The sequence below is a fragment of the Entelurus aequoreus genome, linkage group LG06 (genome assembly GCF_033978785.1).
Source record: "Entelurus aequoreus isolate RoL-2023_Sb linkage group LG06, RoL_Eaeq_v1.1, whole genome shotgun sequence".
In the NCBI taxonomy this organism is placed as follows: Eukaryota; Metazoa; Chordata; class Actinopteri; order Syngnathiformes; family Syngnathidae; genus Entelurus; species Entelurus aequoreus.
Genome location: NC_084736.1, coordinates 8,977,219 through 8,987,218, shown reverse-complemented (window position 1 = coordinate 8,987,218; position 10,000 = coordinate 8,977,219).

Sequence of the window (10,000 nt, the reverse complement as noted above, 5' to 3'; positions counted from 1 at the left end):
ATGTAAGGAGGTGTTCTTGTGCAAGTGACGGGGAAGACAACGGATGTATACCATTATAAAATGTTGTCAAAAAGACTGAAGCGATCGTATCCACTTGTTAAAGCATTTTAAACCATTATTAAAGTTAGAAAATGTGTTTATTGGAAGTGATGTGTGTTTCTGGTCTTGTCATCAGACAGTGCAGCTGGATCAAAAGAGACGTCGGAGACGCTTTAATGAACCAAAAGTTGCTTTGTTACAAGCGAGTGTCATTAATACAGGACTGCAGTTCCTGGAGGAGGTCGGGTCAAGATAAATGAGGCATTCCCAACTTTGGTAGAACCAAAAACAACTTTTGGTTCAGTAAAGTGTCTCGCTTTACTGAACCAAAAGTTGTGTTATTACAAGCGAGTGTCATTAATACAGGACTGCAGTTCCTGGAGGAGGTCGGGTCAGGAAAACGAGGCACTCCTAACTCGGAGGAGCCGAACCACAGTCTTATATTCCGTCTTTCTCTGTCTGGGTGTGTGTTAATTCAGGAGAGTACAACCTGACCATGTAAGGAGGTGCTCGTGTGTAAGTGACGGGGGAGACAACGGATGTATACCATAATAAAATGTTGTCAAAAAGACTGAAGCGATCTTATCCACTTGTTAAAGCATTCTAAACCATTATTAAAGTTAGAAAATGTGTTTATTGGAAGTGATGTGTGTTTCTGGTCTTGTCATCAGACAGTGCAGCTGGATCAAAAGAGACGTCGGAGACGCTTTAATGAACCAAAAGTTGCTTTGATACAAGCGAGTGTCATTATACAGGACTGCAGTTCCTGGAGGAGGTCGGGTCGGGAAAACGAGACACTCCTAACTCGGAGGAGCCGAACCACAGTCTTATATTCCTTCTTTCTCTGTCTGGGTGTGTGTTAATTCAGGAGAGTACAACCTGACCATGTAAGGAGGTGCTTGTGTGTAAGTGACGGGGGAGACAACGGATGTATACCATAATAAAATGTTGTCAAAAAGACTGAAGCGATCTTATCCACTTGTTAAAGCATTCTAAACCATTATTAAAGTTAGAAAATGTGTTTATTGGAAGTGATGTGTATTTCTGGTCTTGTCATCAGACAGTGCAGCTGGATCAAAAGAGACGTCGGAGACGCTTTAATGAACCAAAAGTTGCTTTGTTACAAGCGAGTGTCATTAATACAGGACTGCAGTTCCTGGAGGAGGTCGGGTCAGGAAAATGAGGCACTCCTAACTCGGAGGAGCCGAACCATAGTCTTATATTCCGTCTTTCTCTGTCTGGGTGTGTGTTAATTCAGGAGAGTACAACCTGACCATGTAAGGAGGTGCTCGTGTGTAAGTGACGGGGGAGACAACGGATGTATACCATTATAAAATGTTGTCAAAAAGACTGAAGCGATCTTGTCCACTTGTTAAAGCATTCATGAAAGTTAGAAAATGTTTACTTTTTTATAGGAAGTGATGTGTATTTCTGGTCTTGTCATCAGACAGTGCGGCTTGATCAAAAGAGACGTCGGAGAAGCTTTACTGAACCAAAAGTTGCCTTTTTACAAGCGAGTGTCATTAATACAGGACTGCATTTCCTGGAGGAGGTCAGGTTAAGAAAACGAGGCACTCCCAACTTGGAGGAGCCGAATCACAGTCTTATATTCCTTCTTTCTCTGTCTGGGTGTGTGCTAATTCAGCAGAGTACAACCTGACCATGTATACCAGTGCGGACCGATTGGACCGCGCAAGAAATTTAAAAAAATAAAAAATAAAAAATAAAAATTGTTTTTTTTTTGTTTTTTTTTTATTAAATCAACATAAAAAACACAATATAAATGATAAATGGATTATACTTGTATAGCGCTTTTCTACCTTCACGGTACTCAAAGCGCTTTGACAGTATTTCCACATTCACCCATTCACACACACATTCACACACTGTATATCAATATAGATCAATACAGTTTGCAGGGATACAGTCCGTGAGCACACATGATTGTATTTATTTATTAAAAAAAATAAAAAAATATAAAAAAAATCCACCCCACTGATGTATACCATAACTTGTAGGTTGACGTTTAAGATAAACATGGAGTCTCTCCTCCAGGATAGAGCTATCACTTTTGCATTCCGAAGTCTTCCCGTGAGAGAGCTAACCCAGTCCAACTAAGGCTCCTTAATTTATTGTGGGCTCAACTGTTATTTACTTAAACCTGGTGGTTCGCTTTCTCCAAGTTGAATATAAACATTCGCCATATGTAGAACATAAAATGAGTTAATTAATTCACTTCAGAATGTAATTGATTTTTCCTGCTAACTACGTATACGAGTTGATACATGCGAATGAACGTTGTCAACAAACGCAGCAATCAGTCCCTTCATCACGTTGTCAACAAACTGGTCACTGGTGACGCGTTCACGGAAAAAAGCCTTCACATGTCCCGATTTATAATTCACACGACATTTCCCGCTCTTTGCAGAGGTGGTTGAGGTGAGCTGACTGTTGAGCAGGGAGACATTTATTATGATAATGGCATCGGCTGTTCTCGATTCACAACCGTCAGCGTTGATAAACTTTGCTCCGTTAACATTTGATGAGCGTATTTGTCTTTGTTTTTTGGGGGGCATGGATGCTACATCCAAACTTTTTTTTTTTTTTTTTTTTTTTTAGCAAGTTCAAATCTTGTGACATTGTTTTATTCTATTAAAGGTTCTCAGTTTGTTTATCGGGATGAATGAAAGGCGACTAGGAATAAATCCTAAAATAAAAAGACCAATGTATCAAAATTAAAATTAAGTTTCAATACTTATTTGACCTTTGCTGTATTTTCCGGACCATAGGGCGCACCAGATTATAAGGCGCATTGCCGATGAATGGTCTACTTTCCAAAAAAAAATAAGGAAATAAAAACGGAATACAATGATTTGCAAAACATTTTCAACCTATATTCAATTGAATAGACTGCAAATACAAGATATTTAATGTTTGAACTGAGAAACTTCTTTTTCTTTGCATATAATCATTAACTTAGAATTTAATGGCAGCAACACATTGCAAAAAAGTTGTCACATGGGCCTTTTTACCACTGTGTTACATGGCCTTTCCTTTTAACAACACTCCTTTTAACACACATTTTTGAAGCTTTTCAGGTGGAATTCTTTCCCATTCTTGCTTGATGTACAGCTTAAGTTGTTCAACAGTCCGGGGGTCTCCCTTGTGCTATTTTAGGCTTCATAATGCGCCACACATTTTCAATGGGAGACATGTCTGGACTACAGGCAGGCCAGTCTAGGAATTGTCTTGCTAAAATAAGCAGGGGCGTCCATGATAACGCTGCCCGGATGGCAAGATATGTTGCTCCAAAACCTGTATGTACCTTTCAGCATTAATGGTGCCTTCACAGATGTGTAAGTTACCCATGTCTTGGGCACTAATACACCCCCATACCATCACAGATGCTGGCTTTTACACTTTGCGCCTAGAACAATCCGGATGATTCTGTTCCTCGTTGTTTACGACGTCCACAGTTTCCAAAAACAATTTGAAATGTGAACTCGTCAGACCACAGAACACTTTTCCACTTTGCATCAGAACATCTTATATGAGTTTGGGTGTTGTTGATAAATGGCTTTCGCTTTGCATAGTAGAGTTTTAACTTGCACTTACAGATGTAGCGACCAACTGTCGTTACTGGCAGTGGTTTTCTGAAGTGTTCCTGAGCCCATGTGGTGATATCCTTTACGCACTGATGTCGCTTTTTGATGCAGTACCGCCTGAGGGATCGAAGGTCACGGGCGTTCAATGTTGGTTTTCAGCCTTGCTGCTTACGTGCAGTGATTTCTCCAGATTCTCTGAACCTTTTGATGATATTACAGACCGTAGATGGTGAAATCCCTAAATTCCTTGCAATAGCTGGTTGAGAAATGTTGTTCTTGAGCCCCATGTGGTGATATCCTTTACACACTGATGTCCCTTTTTGATGTAGTGCCGCCTGAGGGATCCACGGTCCGTATAATCATTGCTTACGTGCAGTGATTTCTCCAGATTCTCTGAACCTTTTGATGATATTACGGACCGTAGATGGTGAAATCCCTAAATTCCTTGCAATAGCTGGTTGAGAAATGTTGTTCTTGAGCCCCATGTGGTGATATCCTTTACACACTGATGTCCCTTTTTGATGTAGTGCCGCCTGAGGGATCGACGGTCCGTATAATCATCGCTTACGTGCAGTGATTTCTCCAGATTCTCTGAACCCTTTGATAATATTACGGACCGTAGATGGTGAAATCCCTAAATTCCTTGCAATAGCTGGTTGAGAAATGTTGTTCTTGAGCCCCATGTGGTGATATCCTTTACACACTGATGTCCCTTGTTGATGTAGTGCCGCCTGAGGGATCGACGGTCCGTATAATCATCGCTTACGTGCAGTGATTTCTCCAGATTCTATGAACCTTTTGATGATATTACGGACCGTAGATGGTGAAATCCCTAAATTCCTTGCAATAGCTGGTTGAGAAATGTTGTTCTTGAGCCCCATGTGGTGATATTCTTTACACACTGATGTCCCTTTTTGATGTAGTGCCGCCTGAGGGATCCACGGTCCGTATAATCATCGCTTACGTGCAGTGATTTCTCCAGATTCTCTGAACCTTTTGATGATATTACGGACCGTAGATGGTGAAATCCCTAAATTCCTTGCAATAGCTGGTTGAGAAATGTTGTTCTTGAGCCCCATGTGGTGATATCCTTTACACACTGATGTCCCTTTTTGATGTAGTGCCGCCTGAGGGATCCACGGTCCGTATAATCATCGCTTACGTGCAGTGATTTCTCCAGATTCTCTGAACCCTTTGATGATATTACGGACCGTAGATGGTGAAATCCCTAAATTCCTTGCAATAGCTGGTTGAGAAATGTTGTTCTTGAGCCCCATGTGGTGATATCCTTTACACACTGATGTCCCTTTTTGATGTAGTGCCGCCTGAGGGATCCACGGTCCGTATAATCATCGCTTACGTGCAGTGATTTCTCCAGATTCTCTGAACCTTTTGATGATATTACGGACCGTAGATGGTGAAATCCCTAAATTCCTTGCAATAGCTGGTTGAGAAATGTTGTTCTTGAGCCCCATGTGGTGATATCCTTTACACACTGATGTCCCTTTTTGATGTAGTGCCGCCTGAGGGATCGACGGTCCGTATAATCATCGCTTACGTGCAGTGATTTCTCCAGATTCTCTGAAACTTTAGATGATATTACGGACCGTAGATGGTGAAATCCCTAAATTCCTTGCAATAGCTGGTTGAGAAATGTTGTTCTTGAGCCCCATGTGGTGATATCCTTTACACACTGATGCCCCTTTTTGATGTAGTACCGCCTGAGGGATCCACGGTCCGTATAATCATCGCTTACGTGCAGTGATTTCTCCAGATTCTCTGAACCTTTTGATGATATTACGGACCGTAGATGGTGAAATCCCTAAATTCCTTGCAATAGCTGGTTAAGAAATGTTGTTCTTGAGCCCCATGTGGTGATATCCTTTACACACTGATGTCCCTTTTTGATGTAGTGCCGCCTGAGGGATCGACGGTCCGTATAATCATCGCTTACGTGCAGTGATTTCTCCAGATTCTCGGAACCTTTTGATGATATTACGGACCGTAGATGGTGAAATCCCTAAATTCCTTGCAATAGCTGGTTGAGAAATGTTGTTCTTGAGCCCCGTGTGGTGATATCCTTTACACACTGATGTCCCTTTTTGATGTAGTGCCGCCTGAGGGATCCACGGTCCGTATAATCATCGCTTACGTGCAGTGATTTCTCCAGATTCTCTGAACCTTTTGATGATATTACGGACCGTAGATGGTGAAATCCCTAAATTCCTTGCAATAGCTGGTTGAGAAATGTTGTTTTTGAGCCCCATGTGGTGATATCCTTTACACACTGATGTCCCTTTTTGATGGAGTGCCGCTTGAGGGATCCACGGTCCGTATAATCATCGCTTACGTGCAGTGATTTCTCCAGATTCTCTGAACCTTTTGATGATATTACGGACCGTAGATGGTGAAATCCCTAAATTCCTTGCAATAGCTGGTTGATAAATGTTGTTCTTGAGCCCCATGTGGTGATATCCTTTACACACTGATGTCCCTTTTTGATGTAGTACCGCCTGAGGGATCCACGGTCCGTATAATCATCGCTTACGTGCAGTGATTTCTTCAGATTCTCTGAACCCTTTGATGATATTACGGACCGTAGATGGTGGAATCCCTAAATTCCTTGCAATAGCTGGTTGAGAAATGTTGTTCTTGAGCCCCATGTGGTGATATCCTTTACACACTGATGTCCCTTTTTGATTTAGTGCCGCCTGAGGGATCGACGGTCCGTATAATCATCGCTTACGTGCAGTGATTTCTCCAGATTCTCTGAACCTTTTGATGATATTACGGACCGTAGATGGTGAAATCCCTAAATTCCTTGCAATAGCTGGTTGAGAAATGTTGTTCTTGAGCCCCATGTGGTGATATCCTTTACACACTGATGTCCCTTTTTGATGTAGTGCCGCCTGAGGGATCGACGGTCCGTATAATCATCGCTTACGTGCTGTGATTTCTCCAGATTCTCTGAACCCTTTGATAATATTACGGACCGTAGATGGTGAAATCCCTAAATTCCTTGCAATAGCTGGTTGAGAAATGTTGTTCTTGAGCCCCATGTGGTGATATCCTTTACACACTGATGTCCCTTTTTGATGTAGTGCCGCCTGAGGGATCCACGGTCCGTATAATCATCGCTTACGTGCAGTGATTTCTCCAGATTCTCTGAACCCTTTGATAATATTACGGACCGTAGATGGTGAAATCCCTAAATTCCTTGCAATAGCTGGTTGAGAAATGTTGTTCTTGAGCCCCATGTGGTGATATCCTTTACACACTGATGTCCCTTTTTGATGTAGTGCCGCCTGAGGGATCCACGGTCCGTATAATCATCGCTTACGTGCAGTGATTTCTCCAGATTCTCTGAACCCTTTGATAATATTACGGACCGTAGATGGTGAAATCCCTAAATTCCTTGCAATAGCTTTGTTCTTAAACAATTATTGTATAATATTGGTTATAAAATGACCATAATTCAATGATCAAATCAACGTCAGAACCCAATATCGATTAAATGTTGTCAAATAGCATGTTTGTTCCAACGTCAGGACCTAATTCAACAAGTTCTGAACGTTGTTTGAATGTCTCGAGCCTGCTGGGTAGTCAAGTGTCACACGGTGAACTGTGTCTAATGTTTTACGGGGATCAGGAACAATGGCTCCTGTATCAAGTGACTGTTTAATGTTTTCAATTAGATGGCGGCATGCTGTATCTGCAGAGTAATGTTTCCTGCATTCGAACTGCACGGGGTGGAGCAAAGTGTTAGTTTCGAGTTGCCTAGCAACAACCTGTTTCTATTGCTCTGGTTAGAACTGGGAGGATGCTGATCGGACTGTAGTCGGTAATATTAGGTTGTGTCTTCTCATTCGTGGATTGGAATTATTACTGCATGTTTTAGAGTGTTTTGGGAAAATAGTTTGCTGGATTGAAGACGTTTGTTAGTGATTGGTGATTGTTTACTTATACACTACCGTTCAAAAGTTTGGGGTCACCCAAACAATGTTGTGGAATAGCCTTCATTTCTAAGAACAAGAATAGACTGTCGAGTTTCAGATGAAAGTTCTCTTTTTCTGGCCATTTTGAGCGTTTAATTGACGCCACAAATGTGATGCTCCAGAAACTCAATCTGCTCAAAGGAAGGTCAGTTTTGTAGCTTCTGTAACGAGCTAAACTGTTTTCAGATGTGTGAACATGATTGCACAAGGGTTTTCTAATCATCAATTAGCCTTCTGAGCCAATGAGCAAACACATTGTACCATTAGAACACTGGAGTGATAGTTGCTGGAAATGGGCCTCTATACACCTATGTAGATATTGCACCAAAAACCAGACATTTGCAGCTAGAATAGTCATTTACCACATTAGCAATGTATAGAGTATATTTCTTTAAAGTTAAGACTAGTTTAAAGTTATCTTCATTGAAAAGTACAGTGCTTTTTCCTTCAAAAATAAAGACATTTCAATGTGACCCCAAACTTTTGAACGGTAGTGTATATACATATTTACTTTTCTATCCACCCATCTAGTATTTTTCTTATCTTTCAGGTTCAACTCTGGGTCATTTGATGGTTCTTTTTTTATCGCAGTGTATTGAAAATAAAAATCTCATTCATCACATTTACAACTTTCTTAATTTTTTATTTAGAATAACTGTTGTATTTATTTTAAATATTTATTAAATTAAATTAAATCTATTTTATTTGATTTTTGTGGAGGGAGGCGTGGCCTGCGGACCTGCAGCGAAGCGGGGTGTGCCAGGACCGGCTTCGAGATCAGCGACAGGTGCGTAAATGTCCCACCTGGGCCTGCTTATTTAATCACCTGTCGCTCTGTTAAAAGGGGAGGAGAGAGGTGGTGGAGCTGGAGCGAGAGCGAGAGAAAGACAGAGACGAACAGACATTTGCTTAAAAGCAACACAGACTGCATCAAAGCCAAAATAAAACCGTATTGTAAACCTCAACGTGAACTGTCATGTCAGTGCTTGGTGGTCCGAGGAACCCGGAGGTAAGAAACCTCCACAATTGTATTTATTTATTAGGGTCCGCACAGGATCATTGTCAAAGGAATCCCAAAGGGAGTCCTTTTGCAATGGGACGAAAGGACACTATTGAAATTGTAAGGTTTTATTATTATTCTTTATTCTTTATTATTATTATTCCGCAGCTTTGCGCACTACTTTGCCCCCCTTTAACATGCTTCAAAACTCACCAAATTTGACACACAAATAGAAAAACGTGACCCAAAAACTTTAGTAAAAAAACCTAACCCCAAAAATCAAAATTGCGCTCTGGCGCCCCCTAGGAAGAAAACTGCCTGTAACTCCCAGTACAAATGTCGTAGAGACATGAAACAAAAACCTCTATGTAGGTCTCACTTAGACCTACTTTTTATTAATTAATTTCTTCGGGCAATTTCCCCTTCAAGACAAAAAAATGACTAAAAACACTCATTTTTGCCTCTTTGAGCTGTAATTTGACCCTCTTAAAATACTTCAAAACTCACCAAACTTTTCACACACATCAGAATTGGTGGAAATTGCGATCTAAAAAAAAAACCGAACCCCAAAACAGAGACAAAACTGCTCCTCAGAGGAAAACTCAGACAAAACTGCTTGTAACTTCCGGTAGGAACGTCTTAGAGACATGAAACAAATACCTCTATGTAGGTCTCACCTAGACCTACATTTCATAGATTTCAGCAAATATCAACAGGAAGTTTGCAATCCCTCCTTCAAAACAAAATTTTTGTTAAAACCGGTCACCAAACATCAAACATTATCTCCTCTGAGCGTGTTTGTCGTTTCGGCTTCAAACTACTACAAGAGAGAGATTGAACCCTTCTGATGAAAAGTTGACGACGCGTTTTGATACGTGCTACCGTTTTGATTTTACGAGCTTTCAAAAACCGGCTGCGCTAAAGCTGCTGCTCTGCTGCTGTGCTTTTACGAGCCTTCAAAGAAAACAACACCTAGGAAAAAAAACACAGACAACACTTCCTCTAATTCCCAGTACGAATATCGTAGAGACATGAAACAAAAACCTCTATGTAGGTCTCACTCAGGACTACCACTGGACAAAAGTATTGGGACCCCTAGGACTAGCACCTGCCAAAATGCGGACCCGACCAACGCTGCTTGCAGCTTTAATTTTAATTTTTTTTACAAATTGAGAGCAAGAACGAAACATATGTGTTAGGAATTGCGGTGAAGTGGAAAATGGGTCGGATAAAACACTTTTTTGGACATCTTGTAATGAGAAAATGGATATGCGAAATATGTGATGTTTCATATTGTAACTGTATGCATGTTGGGAAAAAACCAAAACAACAATATTTGCGTTCTTTTGTGAATATTTGAG